The 23,158-nt window shown below is 41.0% G+C and overlaps 1 protein-coding gene and 1 pseudogene across 1 annotated transcript in view; both read right to left on the bottom strand.

Annotated features, from left to right (window-relative positions):
* The window catches only part of RAB7A (RAB7A, member RAS oncogene family), a 111,134-nt gene extending 89,034 nt beyond the window's left edge, over positions 1-22,100 (bottom strand). Inside the window, exon 1 of the mRNA XM_087431651.1 lies at positions 22,007-22,100. The gene's annotated coding sequence lies outside the window, so the exon portion shown is untranslated. The remainder of the gene's footprint in view (positions 1-22,006) is intronic.
* Positions 10,464-14,710, bottom strand: LOC101400314 (26S proteasome regulatory subunit 4-like; annotated as a pseudogene).
* Positions 22,101-23,158: the final 1,058 nt, after the last annotated feature.

Raw genomic sequence — 23,158 nt, 5'->3', positions numbered from 1 at the left:
AGGAGAAGAAGAGATGAACTCAGTGAGAATGTCAACAAAGAAATGGAAGATATAAAAAAGAACCAATCAGAAATGAAGAATACAATACTGGAAATGAAAAATTCACTAGAGAGACTCAAAAGCAGAGTAGAGGATACAGAAGAACGGATCTGCGAGCTGGACGAAAGACTAGAAGAAATGACCCAAGCTGAACAGGTACAAGAGAAGAATTAAAAAGAGTGAGGACAGTCTAAGGGACCTCTGGGACAACATCAAGCACACTAACATCCGTGTTATAGGTGTCCCGGAAGGAGAAGAGCGAGACAAAGGGGGAGAGAATCTATTTCCAGAAATAATAGATGAAAACTTCCCTAAGCTAAGACAGGAAACAGACATCCAGGTACAGGAAGCACAGAGAGCTCCAAACAAGATAAACCCAAAGAGTCCCACACCAAGACACATCATAATCAAAATGTCCAGAATTAAAGATAAAGAGAGAATCCTAAAAGCCGGAAGAGAAAGACAAGTTACATACAAAGGAAACCCCATAAGGCTATCAGCTGACTTCTCAGCAGAAACCTTACAGGCTAGAAGAGAGTGGCACAATATATTTAAAGTGCTAAAAGGAAAAAACTTACAGCCAAGAATACTCTACCCAGCAAGGTTATCATTCAAAATGGAAAGAGAGATCAAAAATTTCCCAGACAAGCAAAAATTAAAGGAGTTTGTCACCAAGAAGCCAGTGCTACAATAAATGTTAAAGGGATTAATTTAAGAGGAAAAGAGAAGACCACAAATAAGAAAAATTATCTATTTCCATGATAAGAGGGTAATGGACACAAATGCACAAAAAAGAAGTTAGATGTGATGTCAAAAACATAAAATGAGGGAGGAGGGGAGTTAAAGAGCAGAGCTTTCAGACAGAGGTCAAACTAAAGAGACCATCAATTCTGTATAGAAGGAGAAAGGAACAGAGAAGGACTACTAAAACACTGAGGGAAAAAAAGTTAAAAGATGGCAGTAAGTACATACTTATCAATAGCTGCTTTAAACGTCAATGGACTAAATGCTCCAATTAAAAGGCATAGGGTGGCTAATTGGATAAAACAACAAGACCCATATATATGCTGCATACAAGAGAAACACTTCAGACCTAAAGACACTCACAAACTGAAAGTGAAGGGATGGAAAAAGATATTCCATGCAAATGGCAATGAAAAGAAAGCTGGGGTAGCAGTACTCATATCTGACAAAACAGACTTTAAAACAAAAACTGTAAAAAGAGACAAGGGCATTACATAATGATCAAGGGAACAATCCAACAAGAGGATATACCACTTGTAAATATCTACGCACCCAATGTAGGTGCCCCTAAATATATAAAGCAATTATTAACAGACATAAAAAGAGAAATAGACAGTAACACAATAATAGTAGGGGACTTTAACACCCCACTTACGCCAACAGATAGATCATCCAAACAGAAGATCAATAAGGAAACACGGGTCTTAAATGACACACTAGAACAGATGGACCTAGTAGATATATACAGAGCATTCCATCCAAAAACCGAAGAATACACGTTCTTTTCAAATGCACATGGAACATTCTCCAGGACTGATCACATATTAGGCCACAAAACAAGTCTCCACAAATTTAAGAAGATTGAAATAATACCAACCATCTTTTCTGACCACAACAGTATGAAACTAGAAATCAACTATAGGAAGAAAATCAGAAAATCCACAAATACGTGGAGATTAAACAAAATGCTACTGAACAATGACTGGGTCAACAAAGAAATCAAAGAAGAAATCAAAAAATACCTGGAGACAAATGAAAATGAAAATATGACATGCCAGAATTTATGGGATACAGCAAAAGCGGTTCTAAGAGCGAAGTTTATAGCAATACAGGCCTATCTCAACAAACAAGAAAAATCTCAAATAAACAATCTAACAATGCACCTAAAGGAACTGGAAAACGAAGAACAAACAAAGACCCAAATCAGTAGAAGAAGCGAAATAATAAAAATCAGAGCAGAAATAAATGAAATAGAGACCAAAAAAACAATAGAAAAATTAATAAAACCAAGAGCTGGTTCTTTGAAAAGATAAACAAAATTGACAAACCTTTAGCTAGACTCATGAAGAAAAAAAGAGAAGGCACAAATAAGTAAAATCAGAAATGAAAGAGGAGAAATTACAACAGACACCTCAGAAATACAAAAGATTATAAGAGAATACTATGAAAAGCTATATGCCAACCAATTTGACAATCTGGAAGAAATGGATAAATTCTTAGAATCATACAACTTTCCAAAACTGGATCAAGAAGAAGTAGAGAATTTGAATAGACCAATCACCAGTACGGAGATCGAAACAGTAATCAAAAACCTCCCCAAAAATAAAAATCCAGGACCAGACGGCTTCCCTGGTGAATTCTACCAAACATTCAAAGAAGACTTAATACCTATCCTTCTCAAACTCTTCCAAAAAATTGAGGAGGGGGGAAGCTCCCTAACTCATTCTATGAAGCTGACATTACCCTGATACCAAAACCAGACAAGGACAACACAAAAAAAGAAAATTACAGGCCAATATCACTGATGAACATCGATGCAAAAATCCTCAACAAAATACTAGCAAATCACATACAACAATACATTAAAAAGATTATACACCATGATCAAGTGGGATTTATTCCAGGTATGCAGGGATGGTTCAACATTCGCAAATCAATCAACGTAATACACCACATTAATAAAATGAAGAATAAAAATCACATGATCATCTCAATAGATGCAGAGAAAGCATTTGACAAGATACAGCATCCATTCATGATAAAAACTCTGAATAAAATGAGTATAGAAGGAAAGTACTTCAACACAATAAAGGCCATATATGACAAACCCACAGCTAATATCATCCTCAATGGTGAAAAACTGAAATCTATCCCTCTAAGAACAGGAACCAGACAAGGATGCCCACTCTCACCACTCCTATTTAACATAGTACTGGAAGTCCTAGCCAGAGCAATCAGGCAAGAAAAAGAAATAAAAGGGATCCAAATTGGAAAGGAAGAAGTGAAACTGTCACTATTTGCAGATGACATGATTTTATATATAGAAAACCCTAAAGAATCCACCAGAAAACTTTTAGAAGTAATAAACGAATACGGTAAAGTTGCAGGATACAAAATCAACATACAAAAATCAGTTGCATTTCTATACACTAACAATGAAGTAGCAGAAAACGAAATTAAGAATACAATCCCACTTACAATTGCAACAAAAAGAATAAAATACCTAGGAATAAACTTAACCAAAGAGGTGAAAGATCTGTACACCGAAAACTATAAAACAATGCTGAAAGAAATTGAAGAAGACACAAAGAAATGGAAAGATAGTCCGTGCTCTTGGATTGGAAGAATTAACATAGTTAAGATGTCCATACTTCCTAAAGCAATCTATAGATTCAATGCAATCCCTATCAAAGTTCCAACAACATTTTTCACAGAAATAGAATCCTAAAATGTATACGGAACAACAAAAGACCCCAAATAGCTAAAGGAATCCTGAGAAAAAAGAACAAAGCTGGAGGTATCACACTCCCTGATTTCAAAATATACTATAAAGCTATAGTAACCAAAACAGCATGGTACTGGCACAAAAACAGACACACAGATCAATGGAATAGAATTGAAAGCCCAGAAATAAACCCACACATCTATGGACAGCTAATCTTTGACAAAGGAGCCAAGAACATACAATGGAGAAAAGAAAGTGTCTTCAACAAATGGTGTTGGGAAAACTGGACAGCCACATGCAAAAAAATGAAAGTAGATGATTATCTTGCACCATACATAAAAATTAACTCAAAATGGATTAAAGACTTGAATGTAAGACCTGAAATTATGAAACTTCTAGAAGAAAACATAGGCAGTATGCTCTTCGACATTGGTCTTAGCAACATATTTTCAGTAACCACGTCTGACCGGGCAAGAGAAACAATAGAAAAAATAAACAAATGGGACTACATCAAACTAAAAAGCTTCTGCACAGCAAAGGAAACCATCAACAAAATGAAAAGACAATCTAACAACTGGGAGAAGATATTTGCAAACCATACCTCTGATAAGGGCTTAATCTCCAAAATATATAAAGAACTCATGCATCTCAACAACAAAAAAACTAACCACCCAATTAAAAAATGGGCAAAAGACCTGAACAGACATTTCTCCAAAGAAGATATACAGATGGCCAACAGACACATGAAAAGATGTTTAACATCATTAACTATCAGGGAAATGCAAATCAAAACTACAATGAGATATCATCTCACGCCCGTCAGAATGGCTATAATTAACAAGACAGGAAACAACATGTGTTGGAGAGGATGTGGAGAGAAGGGAACTCACATGCACTGCTGGTGGGAGTGCAAACTGGTGCAGCCACTATGGAAAACAGTATGGAGATTCCTCAAAAAATCAAGGATAGAACTACCATATGATCCAGCTATTCCACTGCTGGGTATTTATCCAAAGAACTTGAAAACACCAATGCATAAAGATACATGCACCCCTGTGTTCATTGCAGCATTATTCACAATAGCCAAGACTTGGAAGCAACCTAAGTGCCCATGAAGGGAAGAATGGATGAAGAAGATGTGGTATATATACACAGGGGAATACTACTCAGCCATAAGAAACGATGAAATCCAGCCATTTGTAACAACATGGATGGACATTGAGGGTATTATGCAAAGTGAAATAAGTCAGAGGGAGAAGGTCAAATACCGTATGATTTCCTTCATTAAGTAGTAGATAATAACAACAATAAACAAACACATAGTGACAGAGATTGGATTGGTGGTTACCAGAGGGGAAGAGGGGAGGGAGGAGGGTGAAAGGGATAATTCGGCACATGTGTGTGGTGATGGGTTGTAATTAGTATTTGGGTGCTGAACACGATGTAATCTATGCAGAAATAGAAGTATAATGATGTACACCTGAAATTTATACAATGTTATAAACCAATGTTATAAACGGCAATAAACAAAAAATTTAAAACAAAAACATAATAAAAATAAAATAATAAAAATAAATAAAAAGTAAATAAATAAATAAGTAAATAAGTAAGTCAATAAATAAGTAAACAAGTAAATAAATAAGTAAACAAGTAAATAAATAAATAAGTAAACAAGTAAATAAATAAGTAAACAAGTAAATAAATAAATAAGTAAACAAGTAAATAAGTAAACAAGTAAATAAATAAGTAAACAAGTAAGTAAATAAGTAAATAAATAAAACAAAATAAAATAAAATAAACAACAACACACATTGGTCCAAAGTATCTCCCCACGATTACTTACTAATTACAAAACAGTAACTTTACAGTGGGAAAATGTGGTGGACTTCCACCATAACCAAATTATCACACTTAACATTAGTAATATTGGGATAAAGTAACATCATGGACCTCCTCATGCAATGAACTGAGATGGTCACAATATCACACATAGTATTTCTACCCAAATGGCAAAGCATGGATCTAACAACAAGGAAATATCAGGCCGACCTAAACTGAGGGACAGTCTACAAAATAACTGGCCTACACTGTTAAACAATATCAAGGTCAAAAAAGACAGAGAAAGGCTAAGAAATTGTTCCAGATTAAACGAGACTAAAGCGACATGAAAGCAAAATGCAATGCATAGTCCTGGACTGGATCTTGGACCAGGAAAAAAAAAGCTATAAAGGGGGCCGGCCCCGTGACACATCGAGTAAGTGTGTGCACGCTCCGCTTTGGCAGCCCAAGGGTTCGCAGGCCCGGATCTCAGGCACGCACTGACACACCGCTTGTCAGGCCATGCCGTGGTGGTGTCCCATATAAAGCAGAGGAAGATGGGCATGGATGTTAGCCCAGGGCCACTCTTCCTCAGCAAAAAGAGGAGGATTGGCATGGATGTTAGCTCAGGGCTGATCTTCCTCACAAAAAAACAAACAAACAAAAAGCCATAAAGGACATTATTGGGACAATGGAAGAACCTGTATATGGACTGTGAATTCAATTATGGTATTGCTTTTTTTTTGTTTTTTTGAGTGTGTGTGTGAGGAACATCAGCCCCGTGCTAACATATGCCAATCCTCCTTTTTTTTGCTGAGGAAGACTGGCCCTGGGCTAACATCCATGCCCATCTTCCTCCACTTTTTTATATGGGATGTCACCACAGCATGGCTTGCCAAGCGGTGCGTCGGTGCGCGCCCGGTATCCGAACCAGCGAACCCCGGGCCGCTGCAGCAGAGCACACATACCTAACCGTTTGCACCACTGGGCCTGCCCAAAGTAACAGTATTGTATCAATGTTAAATTTCCAGATTTTGAGAATTGTACTCTGCTTTTGTAACAGAAGGCCTTTGTTTTTAGCAAATAAACGCTGAAGTTAGGGGTTAAGCATAAAGATGTTTCCAATTTACTCTCAAGTGGTTTAGAAAGATAGGGAATGATAAACAAAAAAATTTACATAAATAATACTTGCTCAAGTCAAACAACAGAAAGTGTAAAGGAAAGGTGAAAATCTCTCCCATACCCTCTACTGCTGCCTCCCAGACATAAACACTATCTTCTACATCTTTATCCATGTTCAAATAACCATCTATACACAGATGTACGCTTTATTGGGTTTTGGTCTCTTTTTAAAAATGGGGTCATAAAGCCATGCCTCTGAGAACAGGAATGAGGCAGGGCTGCCTACTCTCACCACTCCTATTCAACATAGTACTGGAGGTTTTGGCCAGAGCAATTAGGCAAGAAAAAGAAATAAAAGGAATCCAAATAGCCAACGAAGAAGTGAAACTCTCACTATTTGCAGATGACATGATTTTATACAGAGAAAGCCCTAAAGAATCCATCGGAAAACTATTAGAAATAATCAACAGCTACAGCAAAGTCGCAGGGTACAAAATCAATCTACAAAAATCAGTTGCATTTCTGTATGCTAATTATGAACTAACAGAGAGAGAGCTCAAAAAGATAATACCTTTTACAATTGCATCAAAAAGAATAAAATATCTAGGAATAAACCTTACCAAGGAGGTGAAAGACCTATACAATGAAAACTACAATACATTATTGAAAGAAATTGATGATGACATAAAGAAATGGAAAGACATCCCATGCACGTGGATTGGAAGAATAAACATAGTTAAAATGTCTGTATTACCTAAAGCAATCTATAGATTCAATGCAATCCCAATCAGAATCCCAATGACATTCTTCACAGAAATAGAAAAAAGAATACTAAAATTCATATGGGTCAGCAAAAGACTCCAAACAGCTAAAGCAACCCTAAGAAAAAAGAACAAAGCTGGAGGCATCACAATCCCTGACTTCAAAACATACTACAAAGCAATAGTAATCAAAACAGCATGGTACTGGTACAAAAACAGACACACAGATCAATGGAACAGAATTAAAAGCCCAGAAATAAAACCACACATATATGGACAGCTAATTTTCAACAAAGGAGCTAAGAACATACAATGGAGAAAGGAAAGTCTCTTCAATAAATGGTGTTGGGAAAACTGGACAGCCACATGCAAAAGAATGAAAGTGGATCATCTGCTATTGCCATTCACAAAAATTAACTCAAAATGGATCAAAGACCTGAAGGTGAGACCTGAAACTATAAAACTCATAGAAGAAAATATAGGCAACACACTATTTGACATTGGTCATAAAGGAATCTTTTCAGATGACATGCCTACCCAGACTAGGGAAACTAAAGAAAAAATAAGCAAGTGGGACTTTATCAGATTAAAGAGCTTCTACAAGACAAATGAAACCAGAATCAAGATGAGGAGACAACCCACCAGCTGGGAGAGAATATTTTCAAAACATACATCTGACAAGGGGTTGATCTCCATAATATATAAAGAACTCACACAACTGAACAACAAGAAAACAAACAACCCGATCAAAAAAGGGGCAGAAATGAACAGACACTTCTCCAAAGAAGATATACAGATGGCCAATAGGCACATGAAAAGATGTTCAACATCACTAATCATCAGGGAAATGCAAATCAAAACAACACTAAGATATCACCTCACGCCCGTTAGAATGGCTATAATCACCAAGACAAAAAACAACAAATGTTGGAGAGGATGTGGAGAAACAGGAACCCTCATACACAGCTGGTGGGAATGCAAACTGGTGCAACCTCTATGGAAAACGGTATGGAGAGTCCTCAAAGAATTAAAAATAGAAATAACCTATGATCCAGCTACCCCACTACTGGGAATCTATCCAACGAACCTGAAATCAACAATCCAAAGAGGCTTATGCACCCCTATGTTCATTGCAGCATTATTCACTATAGCCAAGAAGTGGAAGCAACCTAAGTGTCCTTCAACTGATGATTGGATCAAGAAGATGTGGTATACATATACACAATGGAATACTACTCAGCCACAAAAAAAGACAAAATCGTCCCATTTGCAACAACATGGATGGGCCTGGAGGGTATTATGTTAAGTGAAATAAGCCAGAAAGAGAAAGACAAACACTGTATGATCTCACTCATATGTGGAATATAAACCAACACATGGACAGAGAAAACTGTATTGTGGTTACCAGGGGCAATGGTGGTGGGGGATGGGTACAAGGGGTGAAGGGAGACATATATATGGTGATGGACAAAAATGTACAACCCAAAATTTCACACTGTTAAAAACTATTAAAACATCAATAAAAAAAATGGGGTCATAGATTACACGTTACTCCACAATTTGATTTTTAAAAGTTTTTAAAGTTTTTTTTTAATCAAAGAAATACATGTATATGCTTAAAAAAAAAATAGTATTGAAGGGCTTTAATAAAAGCCAACTGCCCCAATCCTTCCTGACCCCAAGGTTGCTCCTCAGAGCAGTCACTCTCTTAACTGTTTGTTTATTTTTCTGGTAGTTACCTCTACAGCTCTAAATAATATGCTTATCCTGCTATTTCTGAATACACGAATGATATATTGACTTCCTGCTCTGTATGAAGATTTAATTCACTTATACCCTCCCCTCCCTCACTCTTTCCAATAGAAATTTTAGCACGACTTTTAGTCCTTCTTGTAACTTTAGGTTTTATGGTTTTATTTCTTGTTCTATCAACTCTAGACAGTATCTGAGTTTCAGTTTTGTAAGATATGGCTATCCTGGCATCTACTCTTTCCTTCACCTCATTCTCCCACCTCTCTACTTCTGTTATCTGTGATTTTAATTTTACACTGTCAAACTTGATAATACTTATGTTTTGTTCTGTAACGATAATTGTCTTCTTTGCTGAGCCTGTAGGTGGACTCTAAAAGCTGAAAAATCAAAAATATTGCTAATATGATTAGGACTATATAAATATTATTACCTATACAATCAAGCAGTATACTACAGTTACATTTCCTTTCTTGGGCTGCCTTTAATTTTCTTTGTGTTCAACTTCTTTTACTTAACAGTATATCAAAGGTCTTCTAATTTTTTAAGTGAGCATGTGGTAATTCGAGTGTGTACATTAAAAATTTTACATTAAATTTTTTATTGTGGTACAATACATAACATAAAATTTGCCGTCTTAACCATTTTATGTGTATAGTTCGGTGGCATTAAGTACATCCATCTTGTTGTGCAACCATCCAACCACAGAACTTTTTCATCATCCCACACAGAAACTCTGTCCCCATTAAACACTAACTCCTCATTTCCCCACTTCCCCAGCCCCTGGGACCCAGTGTTCTACTTCTGTCTCTAAGAATTCAACTATTCTAGCAACCTCATATAAATGGAATCAAACGATGTTTGTTCTTTTGTCCTTTTGGTTTATTTCCCTTAGTATAATTCCCTCAAGTTTCATCCACGTTGTAGCACGTGTCAGAATTTCCTTCCTTTTTAAGGATGAATAATACTCTATTGTATGTATATACTACATTTTGTTTATCCTTTCATCCACTGATGGACAATTTGTCACCCAGAGAAGTCCCTAAAACATTTTCCAGGGCCTGGCCAGGTGGAGTAGCGCACTCCACTTCGGCAGCCCGGGATTCGCAGGATCGAATCCCAGGCACGGACATACGCACCGCTCATCAAGCCATACTGTGGTGGTGTCCCATATCCAAAATAGAGGAAGGACGGGCACAGATGTTAGCTCAGGGTCAATCTTCCTCAACAAAAAAAAAAAAAAGAAAAAAACCACAAAACATTTTCCGTGTCCAATGCTTTGTTTTTAAGTTGTGCTTGCTTATAGGAACCAAGGCAGAACATTGCTAGGTGGCCAAACCACAGAATTGGTCCAAACCAGAGAGGTCCAAGATGGCGATGGGGTGCTATGTGCAAAAGGAAACATGTGCCAAAGGTGCCATGTGCAAGAAGGAAAGATCTGCGCGTGCCCCAAATGCCCCTGCCCTGAGCGATGACAGAGACCCCTCCCCCTTCATATCCCCTAAGAAGCCTGCTCACTTTCCCTTAGGGGACAAGGTGCTTTAAAGCACAAGCTCTGCCTCCTCCATTCATTGATCAATGAATAAGTTTTCTGCTCTGCTGTTCCTATCCCAGTCTCATTCCATCGGTGCCAGCGGCCGCGGGCAAAATGACCCACTTGCGGGTCACTGGTCCCTTAGGGCTTGGTAACAATTTGGATTGTTTCTAACTTTTGCTATTGTGAATAATACTGTTATGAACATGGGTGTACAAATATCCTTTTGAGTACCTGCTTTTAACTTTTGGGAATACACCCAGAAGTGGAAATTCTATGTTTAATTTTTTAAGGAACCTCCATACTATTTTCCACAGCAGCTGCACCATTTTCCATTCCCACCAGCAATGCATAAGGGTTCCAATTTCTGGATTTTTTACAATAGCCATTCTAATGGGTATAAGTGTTATCTTATTGTGGTTTGATTTGCATTTCCCTAATGATTAGTGACCCTGAGCATATTTTCATGAGTTTATTGGCCATTTGTATATCTTCTTTGGAGTAAAGTCTACTCAAGCCTTTTGCCCATTCTTTTTTAAACTTATTTTTTAAATTGTGGTAAAATATACACAACAAAATTAACCATTTTAACCATTTCAAAGTGCACCATTCAGTGGCATTGAGTACATTCATGTTGTGCAACTCTTATCCATTTTTGAATTGGGTTGTTTTGTTATTGCTGAGTTTTAGTAGTTCTATACACATAGTCCGGATATTAATCCCTTATCAGATATGTGATTTGCAAATACTTTCTCCCATTCTATGGATTGCCTTTTTACTCTGTTGATTGTGTCCTTTGATGCACAAAAGTTTTAAATTTTTATAAAGTCCAATTTATCTATTTTTTTCTTTTGTTACCTTTGGTGTCACATCCACAAAATCACTGCCAGATCCAATGTTGTGAAGCTTTTGTTTCTAAGAGTTTTAAACTTTTAGCTCTTACATTTAGGTCTTTGATCCACAGTATGTAGGTTTTATAACTTGTCAAATTACAGTCATCTTTAAAAAATGTAAATCCAATCATGTCACTTTCTGCTGAGAAATTTGAGGTGGTTTTTCATCTCATTCAAATTAAAAATCATTATCCTTATCCTAGCCTACGGGGCTCTACATGATCTGGTTTACACACTTCTCTGATTTCACCCAATTCTAGGCACACTAGCCACACTGTGCTCTTCCTCAAACATGCCAAACACATTCCCATCTCAGGGCATTTACACTTGCTGTTCCTTCTTCCAGGAGCATGCTTCCCTGCAGATCTCTAATTGTATGTCCCCCTCTCAATGAGGTCTTTCCTGAATACCTACCTTATCTAACGTGCTGTCTTTACCTCTATCCCCTTACTCTGCTTTTGTTTTTTTATTAGCATTTATCACTGCATGAAATATTATTTAATTGCTTGTTCCTTGTGTCCCTCTAGAAGAATATAAACTCTAGGAAGGCAACGGTCTTGACCTCTCCCTTATTGTAACAGGACTCTAAAATTTTTATCTGAATACACAGATGCTCAGAATAAAGCCTTAAGTGGTGGCCAATGGATGAGAAACTTCCAGGCCATATCCTTAAAAATAAGGGATGTACCCACTTTTCTCTCTCCCCCTTCCCAATGGCTAGAATTAGACATGGTGGCAATCAGTTTTATACTATTTAGATGATGGCAACTCCTTAGAGATGACAAAGCAACAAGACAGATGGAACTTGGGTGCCAGATGATTTCTTGAAACAGAGCTGTTGAGAAAGCTTGGACTTTTTTTTTTTGAGAAAGAGCACACTTCATTGGAAAGAGAGCACTGCAAGTGACCAACAAATGAAGGTAGCCCAATGGGCATCCTACACATTATGCTCAAAAAGATACACATGATGTTTTGCTAAGAAAGATTAACTGGAACATGGATTCCTCTGGGCAACTTCCCCAACCTCACCCCCCAAGGGGTGCGGACACTCCCAACCATTTCCTTGAAAGCCACTGTGGTTCCCTAGAGATAGAACCCCTCAGGGGTGCCTTCTTGTTTTTTATAAAAAACATTTTTTAGATTTGTTGAAGTATTCATTTGTTACTTTCATTCTAAGTTCTCTCAAGGCCATCAGACCAGCTTCAGTACTGACTGCCCGGATGTTGGCACCAGAGGGGTCCTTCCTGAGCTAACATCCACTGCCAATCTTCCTCTTTTTGCATGTGAGCCACCGCCACAGCATGGCCGGTGACAGACAAGTGGTATAGGTCTGTGTCTGGGAACCAAACCAGGGGCCGCTGAAGGGAAGCATGCCAAACTTAACTACTAGGCCACTGGAGCTAGGCCAGAGAGGTCCTCTTTAGCCATGATCAAGTCGTCCAGGGTTGCATCATCAGCTAGCATCATACTGCTTGTGTGAATTGAGCTTCTTAGTCCTTTGGTCAGGCAGAGGGAACTCAATCTCCCTGTCAATGTGGCCTGGTCTGATAAGTGCTGAATTCCAATTTTCTATTTGGTTTGTGGCCATGATAACTTTCACATCTCCCCTTGAATCAAATCCATCCAACTGGTTCAACAGTTCCAACACTGTTTGCTGAATTTCTCTCTCACCACCAGAATCTGAGTCACACATTTTTGTCCCAATGGCATCAATAAACACAATGGATGGTGCATGTTCTTCAGCAACTCGAAACAATTCCTGTACGAGTTTGGGCCTATCACCCAGGTACTTCTGAATAAATTCAGAACCAACCACTCTCAAGAAAGTGGCTAAGGTTTAGTTTGCTACTGCTTTGGCTAGTAAGGTTTTACCTGTGCCAAGTGGACCACACAGAATGACCACTTGAGGGGGCTTTATACCCCTCTCTTCATAATATTTAGGATGAGTGAAGGGAAGCTCTACAGATTCCCTAATTTCCTGGATTTGGTTGCCCAACACCCAACATCAGCATAGGTCTCCTGAGGGGACTTTTCCACCCTCATCACTGTGACCAGGGGATCTGTGTCATCCATCAGCACCTCTGTCACGGCATGCACCTTACAGTTGAGCAGGACCAAGCAGGGTGGTTCCAGCAGATCCTTGTCTACAAATGAAAGAATGCTGAGGTAACATCCTGAGCCCACAGATGTAGACAGGACAGCATGCTTGTCATCAACTATCTCTCCTAAGGCTCCTACCAACATTGGGCTCCCCCTCAGATTATCCACCTTTCATCTTTCCTCCTCTTGCTTTTCTTCTAAAGGCTTCATTTGTTCCTGATTTCTTTTCTTTTTTTTCTTTTTGTGAGGAAGATCAGCCCTGAGCTAACATCCATGCTAATCCTTTTTTTTTTTTTTTTGCTGAGGAAGACCAGCTCTGAGCTAACATCTATTGCCAATCCTCCTCCTTTTTTTTCCCCCCCAAAGCCCCAGTAGATAGTTGTATGTCATAGTTGCACATCCTTCTAGTTGCTGTATGTGGGACATGGCCTCAGCATGGCCAGAGAAGTGGTGCATTGGTGTGCACCTGGGATCCGAACCCGGGCCGCCAGTAGCGGAACGCGCACACTTAACCGCTAAGCCACAGGGCCGGCCCTGTTCCTGATTTCTAATGAATTCTTCCTCCATGAGAAAACAGTCTTTAATTCTCTTTAACTTCAATAATTTTAACTGGCACTGAGTGTGAGGGGTCACCAGTGGCAGTTTGCTGGCAGCATCTGGTCCCTGTGTTTCCTTCTTCTTTTTCCCCACTCTAGTTGACAGGAGTTTCATATTTCTTTTTCTGGTCCTTGTCATCTTCTTGCCACCTCCAGGACCATAACCACCACTTGACTTTGCCATCTTGCTTCGGTCTCTGGAGCCGTCAAGATTGGACTTTTATGTGGAGATACACTTTCATGTTTAAAAAGCCACTATTATTTTGCATCTCTGTCATAGCAGCTATATCTATTTCTTAACTCTGAGCTTTCTAACCAGTGTGCCTCAGTCAGGAGAAAGGAGTGTATTAGGGATAGTGAGGAATATCAACTGACAGAGCCTACAACAGTGACCAAAGACCTCCCTCTTGTACTCATCTGTGTATTCCTGGTGCTAGACCAGGGAATGGGAGGGAAAAAACACTGTCCTTGCTGCTGCATATATTTATATAATCTCAACTATTTATAAAAAATGCATGGAAAAAGACTAGAAGGAAATACTTCAAAACGTTAAGGGTGAGGATTCTGTTCCAAGAGTCCAAGGAAGACCCAAGTACCATGAAAGAGAAAGAAATGCAGAAAATGACCAGAAGCTTTCTAGATTGAGAAATTGAAAGAACAGGGATGCAATTATCATGAAACTCATTAAAGATGTCATTCTTATTACATAATAGTAACATAAATACATTAAGAAATCCACTCTGAATTCAGATAAAATTTTTCTTTGAAAGAATTAAAGAGAGGGGCCGGCCCCGTGGCATAGCGATTATGTGCGTGCGCTCTGCTGCTGGCGGCCCGGGTTCGGATCCCGGGCGCAAACTGACCCACCACTTGTCAGGCCATGCTGTGGAGGTGTCCCACATGAAGTGGAGGAAGATGGGCACGGACGTTAGCTCAGGGCCAGTCTTCCTCAGCAAAAAGAGGAGGATTGGCATGGATGTTAGCTCAGGGCTGATCTTCCTCACAAAAAAAAAAAGAATTAAAGAGAGACTGTGGCTCGGTCTGTGTTTCCTTAAACATGTACTATGAAACACTATTCCTGGGATATGACCATTGTAAAAAGGGTTGTGTGAATACAAAGCAGTGTCTCTCCCTGAAATTTTAAAGGCTCTGAGAAATCCTGCAGTTGGGAAACATGGTTAACGTTGCTTAACGAAGCTTTATTGTGACAGACAGTACTGCTCACATATCTACTCTCCTCTTTGTTCTTATAATATAACCCGGATTTATTCAGGGCAACAATGTACCCAGCTAAAGACCTACATTTCTCAGCATTCCTTGCAGCTAGAGGTGGCCAGGCAACAGGGTTCTAGGCAATGAGGTGGGAAGTGGAAGTTGCTGAGTGGGGCTTCCTGAATGGCTCATAAAAAGAAAGGCTGACTGAGCTGGCAAGTATGTTTTGCCATTTTGCCTTCCCCTTCATCCTGCTTGAAACATGGATGTGATAGAGGGGGCGGCATAGTGATTTTGTGATCCCACGGTGACAAGCATGAGGATGAAAGCCACAGGGTAAGGATGACTGAACAAAAGTACAAAAGTAGCTTCAGCCCCTGACGGCTTCATGGATTGACTGTACTTCTCAAACCTTCTCCATCCATGGGAAAAATGAAATCTATGTTTGGCTAAAGCACTATGGGTTGGGCTTTCTATCAAAAGATAGAAGGACTCTGGGTTCCTGATGGCACCATGGGGCAGCCACACTAGCATAAATCTAAACTTCTTTTACAAAAGAGAAAAATAAAGCCCTAATTTTTTTATTTTTTTATTGATGTCATAATAGTTTATAACATTGTGAACTTTTAGTTGTACATCATTTGTCAGTCACCACATAAATGCATCCCTTCACCCCTTGTGCCCACCCCCCAATCCCCTTCCCCCTGGTAACAAGCCCTAATTTTTTGGTCACTTGTACCAGTGACAAATAACAATGCGCACTATTCTCAGGTTCTGGGTAAGGAAAGAGTAGAGAACAGTCATGCTTTGGAAATGCTGAGTCTGAGGTCCCTGTGGGACAAGCCAAATGTAGAGAACCAGGAGAGAGTAGGATGTATGAACCTGGAGCTTGGAAAAAAGGTCTGGGCTAGAAAAGAATAGGTCAGAAGAGCTCAGGGTGAACACTTTTAAAGTCCCTCATGCCTCTCTTGGATTGGGCACAGATATATTCAGTATATCTCTAAGGAACAGAGCAAGGGATCAGATTTGGACTTCAATGAGGAAAGATCTTTCCATAGTCAGAGCTCTCCAAAAATACAACGGGCCCTCTGTGAGTCAGGGAGCATCCTGCTCTTTGAGCAATATAAGCAGAGACTGGACACTCAAGTGGTCAGGAAGATGAGAGCTTTGGGAAGTTGGATTCGATAACTGTTAAAGATCTTTCAAACCTTGAGCTGCTAATATTCTAAGCATCTAATTTGGTTCTGAAGTGTGATGTTGTCAACCTTATAAAAAGGATTCAGCCAACATTGAGACCACAATCCCTCACCACTGTTGTACCCATCCTTGCTCTGATGCCATGCCCTTTCATGGAATCCAGGGGCCACTTGGATAGTACTTGATTTCATGAAAGGCCTCAGATATTTTTATTAGATAATTATTAGACTCAATTATTGGATAATTATTAGACTCAAGATTTTTATTTCTTTTAATTATTAGTGTTTTTTCCTCCATAATTACCAAACTGAGACATGCTCAAAACACCAACAAAAATTTGGTAAATTTAAGAAAATGTCAAGGGAGGGGAATTCTACCACCCAGAGATAACCATGATTAACATTTTTGATATAAAAATATCATGTCTTTTTTGCGTACATAAACTTTTCCTCAGAGTTGTATTCTATTTTACATGCTATTTTGATGTTTTATTTATTTATCTTTTGTGTGTGTGTGTGAGGAAGATCAGCCCTGAGCTAACATCCGTGCTAATCCCTCTTTTTTGCTGAGGAAGACTGGCTCTGAGCTAACATCTATTGCCAATCCTCCTTTTTTTTTCCCCTAAAGCCCCAGTAGATAGTTGTGTGTCATGGCTGCACATCCTTCTAGTTGCTGTATGTGGGACGCGGCTTCAGCATGGCCGGAGAAGCGGTGCGTCAGTGCGCGCCCCGGGTCCGAACCCGGCCGCCAGTAGCGGAGCGTGCACACTTAACCACTAAGCCACGGGGCCGGCCCTGATGTTTTTTTTAAAACTTATTTTGGGGGCCAGCCCAGTGGCGTAGTGGTTAAGTTCACATGCTCTGCTTCACTGGCCCAGGGTGCGTAGGTTCGGATCCCAGGCATGGACCTGCGCACCACTTATCAAGCCATGCTGTTGCAGGCGTCCTACATATAATCAAGTAGAGGAAGATGGGCACAGATGTTAGCCCAGGGCCAATCTTCCTCACCAAAAAGAGGAGGACTGGCAACAGCTGTTAGCTCAGGGCTAATCTTCCTCAGCAAAAAAAAAAAAGAAAAAGAAAAAAACCACAAAGTTATTTTGATATAAATTTAAACTTACAGAAAAGTTGCAAGAACAGTACAAAGAATCCCCATATACCCTTCACGGAGATTTACTGCATTCCTTTTTAAAATTAGTTGCATATTATGAACATTTTTCCATGTCCACAGACATCATTATCATCATGGCCAACATTCATTGCTGGCTAGGTGAGCCCTTTACTCACTGTGACTTCTGCTACCCCCACAACCACCTCCTGAGATAAATCCTATTATCCACATTTCACACATGAATAAATTAGGCCTTAGGTGTTTCCAATATTTCACCTTACAATCCTTTGTTAAAGGTCTTTGATCCCTATTTTCGTGAATCTATTCCTTAGGTTTTCGATGCCATCTCTAAATAAGATTATCCAGGAAATTTCCCAAACTCACTGACACAGCAGAAAGGAAGACCACGATTATCAGAGAACTTTAAACCTGTGTCCCATTACTGGGCCACGTCATGGCCCATGATGCACAATGACTAATTATATTTTTTAAATCTTCTAATGACCTGGTAAATACCCTCATAATATCATATTTTTTATGACTCAGAATTACTTTATCAAATGTAAATATATAAAATATACTCTACTCTCTATAATCCTATTGGATATTTCTTCATATTAAAATATGTATGCACCCCATGTTCATAGCAGCATTATTCACAATAGTCACAAGATGGAAGCAACTCAAGTGTCATCAACACTTGAATTGAGGGGCTGGCCTGGTGGCACAAGCGTTAAGTGCTTGCACTCTGCTGCAGCGGCCCAGGGTTCACCGGTTCGGATCCCGGGCGCACACCGACACACTGCTTGGCAAGCCATGCTGTGGCGGCGTCCCATATGAAGTGGAGGAAGTGGAGGAAGGGGCTGGCCCCGTGACTTAGCAGTTAAGTGCGTGCGCTCCGCTGCTGGCGGCCCAGGTTCGGATCCCGGACGCGCACCGACGCACCGCTTCTCAAGCCATGCTGAGGTGGCATCCCACATACAGCAACTAGCAGGATGTGCAACCATGACGTACAACTATCCACTGGGGCTTTAGGGGGAAAAAATAAATAAATAAAGTGGAGGAAGATGGGCACGGATGTTAGCCCAGGGCCAGTCTTCCTCAGCAAAAAAAGAGGATTGGCAGATGTTAGCACAGTGCTGATCTCCTCACAAAAAAAAAAAAAAAAAAACAGATGAATTGATAAGCAAAATGTGGTGTCGAGGCAGAAAAAATTCCTTCTACCCTTCTAGGGTCTTTGGCTGATCTAATAATTAAATTGATATAAGACAGATTAACAGGAGAAAAACAAATTTAATTTCATATGTATGGGAGCCCCATAAAAACATGAGACCCAAAGGCTGTCAGGCAATTGAGGCTTATATGCTATCCTGACCTAAGGAATGGAATAAGGGCCTGAGCCTTCAAAAGGGAGAAAGGCGGGCCGGCCCTGTGGCTTGGTGGTTAAGTGCGCGCGCTGCGATGCTGGTGGCCCGGGTTCGGATCCCGGGTGCGCATCGAGGCACCACTTCTCCATTCATCCTGAGGCCGAGTCCCACATACAGCAACTAGAAGGATGTGCAGCTACGACACACAACTATCCACTGGGGCTTTGGGGGGAAAAAATAAAATCTTCAAAAGGGAGAAAGGCAATGCACCAGAAGACAAGAAGAGCAGATGTTTGCCCTGCCACGCAGGTAAGTCTTACAGATAAAAAGAAATCTCTGGTAATTGCTCTCCTCCTCAGCCAGGCCCCCTATTTAAACTCTTTTAGGCAGTTAAGGGAGAGGGAAAAGATTTTCCTGAGTCTGCTAGGTCTTGACATTATGCTAAGTAAAATAAGCCAGTCATAAAAAGACAAATACTATATGACTCCACTTACATGAGGTCCCTAGAGTAGTCAAATTCAGAGACAGAAAGTAGAATGGTGGTTCCCAGGGGCTGCTGGGAAGGCAGAATGGAGAGGTATTATTTAATGGGTACAGAGTTTCAGACAGTTATTGCTAATGGGTAGAGTTTCATCTTTTTGTATGATGAAAAGACTTCTGGAGAAAACAATATGAATGTACTTAATGCCACTGAACTGTGCACTTAAAAAATATTAAGATGGTAAATTTTATGTTATTTATATTTTGCCACAATTTAAAATTAAAAAAAAATTTAAACATATGCAGTAGGTACTTCATATTAAATACTAAAGTATGAGGAATGAGCCTCACAAACAGTGGCTGATGCCTCTGAGAGACAGTGTTAAGATGCTCCAAAGAGGTGACTGTGAGCTGAAACAGTGCAGGTCACTGTTGGCAAGGGGGCACCTCTGCAAAGGGCCTGCAGACCATATCTGCCTGGTGTGGAGGCCTCACCATTTTCCCAATGGAGAGAGGAAGCCTAAGGCCCTGAAGCCAGTGGACCTGTCATCCCTCCAATTTCTGCTTGTAGGCTTCCTGTGTTAACTGTCACCCTGTGGCCGCCTACTCCTGCCCCTGACCAGAGAAGTTCTCCTGCCTCTGAGTGCAGTATTAGTTCCTTAACTCTGAGGTCGAAATATTACAGAACTAGAGAACACTTACTGAGTGCTTTACATACATTACTTCTAATCATCATCTTCACAGTGAGCCTCCAACAGAGGTTTTGTGATTCTCGGCTTACACATGAGGAGACTAAAGTCCCTAAAGGTTAAGTAACTTACTCAAAGAAACACAATAAGGACCTAAATTCTTTCCATTATACCATGTGGCCCCTAAGATGATTAAAAAAAGATAGTAAGTTCTCTACAGTAGCTACCATATTTTTAAAGTCTCCATAAGGTCTCAGAGGCAAAAATGTACTGAATCGAGAAACTCACAGTTGCCCCAAAATAGTAATTGCTAATATTTATTGAGCATTTAGTACAGGTCAGGAACTTGGCTAAACTCCAGTTATACTACTATTTGTGTGTGTGTGTGTGTGTGTGAGGAAGATCAGCCCTGAGCTAACTAACATCTGCCAATCCTCCTTTTTTTTGCTGAGGAAGACTGGCCCTGGGCTAACATCTGTGCCCATCTTCCTCCACTTTTTTATATGGGACGCTGCCACAGCATGGCTTGCCGAGTGGTGGTCTGTGCGCGCCCAGGATCCAAACTGGCGAACCACTGGCCGCCACAGTGGAGCTCGCGCACTTAACTGCTATGCCACCAGGCCAGCTCCATATATTACCATATTTAATACACCCAATAACCCAGAGTGGTACATGTTAAGAGTGCCCACTAGTCCAGTGTCTGGCACACTAGCAAAGGCTCAGTACGGTCATGGAGGACTGGCATTTCCTTCACATTCAAATATGCGATTCCCAAGATCAATGCCAATTCTGAAACGGCTGCTACTTTATTTTTTAAGCATTGGAAACACATTTCTGGATGATTTTAAGGCCAAAAAACACACTCGGTTTAAACTCTAATTCAATGCTGCTATTGTTTTCCACTATACTAACCCTAGAAATATCAGAAGCTATACGAGCAAGACTAAGCTGCTGAGAACACGTGTGTTGGCAGTGGACAGGCATTTAGGCATTCATTCAACAGGGAGGTCTTGAGCGCATTCTGTGTGCCAGCCAAACCCCCCATCTCCCTTCCTCCCCTCAACAAACAAAACCAAACCTATATCTAGCTTTCAAGAGGGCTCAGGTTGTCACATGGATCTGTATCCTTTGCAGCAAGTACTACAGTACCGACCTTCAAAATTTTATCCTTACAAATTCAATCTCAAGAATCTTCATTAAATGTCATGGTTCCAGCTGAAAAAGCTCGCTTTTTTTTAAACGTGTTATTCTCTCTTTACTATAATCTTATAAAAGAACTTTGTGGGGCCGGCCTGGTGGCGCAAACGGTTAAGTGCATGCGCTCTGCTGCTGGGCCAGGGTTGGCGGGTTCGCATCGGGCAGGCACCCACGCACTTCTTGTAAGGCCATGCTGTGGCGGAGTCCCATATAAAGTGGAGGAAGATGGGTGTCGATGTTAGCCCAGGGCTGATCTTCCTCAGCAAAAAAAATATATATTAGTATATAAAGTGCCGCTTTGCTCTTTCTAGCGATGGCAGGTTAGTTCTCTGAAAGGATCTACTCCAATTTATTTCACCTGGTTATACTCTGGTTTCACGGCTTAAAATAGCAAAAAACGAGTCTTTGTCTACAGGAGTCAGTTTGCGGCTTCCAGGAATCTCGGTTCTGCCCACCTCTCTCAATTGCTGGGAGCAAAATCCCCGACCCGGGTCTCAGCACTCCACAGCGCGGCCCGGCGGCGTCACCCTCCCGGCACACAAAAGCCGGGCGCGAGCTCAGCCGCACCCTGCTGGAGGGCCGCCCCGCTTGCGCAACCGCGCACGCCACCCCCATTCCCCGCCCGCCGCGAGCCCGCAGTGGGGGCCGCCATCTTGTACCTGTGGCCACCTACCGCCTCAAGAAAGACACCTGGAAACTCCTCGGCAGCTAACTTGTACGAGAAGGCTGCGCAGCAATCACTGCGCTCAGATCACCGCGCCTCCCAGAACCAGGACAGCCTCTCAGCGTTCCATACCACCACAAAGGAAGCAGCCATCTTGTACGGCAAACGCTTCCATTTCCGGGACCGGCCTGCGACGAAACAAGGGAGGTGCTAGCCAACATCGGCGACTCTCGCGCCCTCTGGCAGCGGGGCCGAGCAGTGACGCCAGCTCGGACCTGTAGGGGATTCTGCTTCCGGGTCTGCTCGGGCGGGGCCGTGACGTCACGCGGCCCGGCTGTGACGACTGGGGGAGCCTGGGCTGGAATATGAACTTGCGCTTGAGCGATAGGGGTGTGGCGGGGCGTGTGGATGGGAAACTGGGGAAGGAAAGCAAGTTTGTTTAAGGGCTTCTGCGTGGTCTGTTAGTACTCCGCAGGACAGGGCGAGGCACGCGTTATTGTTACTGTTTACAGGGGAGAAAACAGACTCGCACTCTTGGTCGCTCTGCTAAACCCTGGCAGAGATGGGATTAGCGGTCTCTCTCGCCCGTTGCTCTAAAATGGAATAACAATCTATCCTGGGGGACTGTTGCGAGGATTAAGTGACTTTTCAGATTACAGTGCCAGGTTCTTAGTATTAGTTTCTTCTCCACTGATAACAGTAATATAACAACAACAACCACGTGCCAGGCACATATTATCTGTACTCAACCTACGACTCTGTGAAGTAGGGAGTATCAGCATTCCCATTTTACAAATGAGGACGGTGAGGAAAGCAGAAGTAATTTGTCCAAGGTTACAGGATAGCCAGTAGCAATGCCCAGGCAGTTTGGGGTGGGTGTCTCTGATCTTAACCACTACACATTCTCTCTGGGAACAGGACCCTGTCGGGGTATGTGCTAATAAGGTGGTAAAGAAACAGGAACCAATCGTCATACTTCTTGCAGCCTTGTTGTGACGAGCAATGGGGCTTCTGAAGAGAGGCTCAGGGGAGGGAAGAGAAGAGGGTGGGAGGAAGAGAAGAAGGACTGGCCTCAGGGAGTACCAGAGGGAATGGATTAGAGAGGACAATTTTTGTCCTGTCTGCACCAGAAGTGAAGAAATGGCTTCTAGCTTGCAGAAT

This window comes from Ceratotherium simum, chromosome 5 (assembly GCF_057802395.1).
Source record: "Ceratotherium simum simum isolate JZ-2026a chromosome 5, ASM5780239v1, whole genome shotgun sequence".
NCBI classification, from domain to species: Eukaryota; Metazoa; Chordata; class Mammalia; order Perissodactyla; family Rhinocerotidae; genus Ceratotherium; species Ceratotherium simum.
The sequence above is the reverse complement of the archived record's forward strand: the minus strand, read 5'-3'. Positions and strand labels throughout refer to the sequence as shown.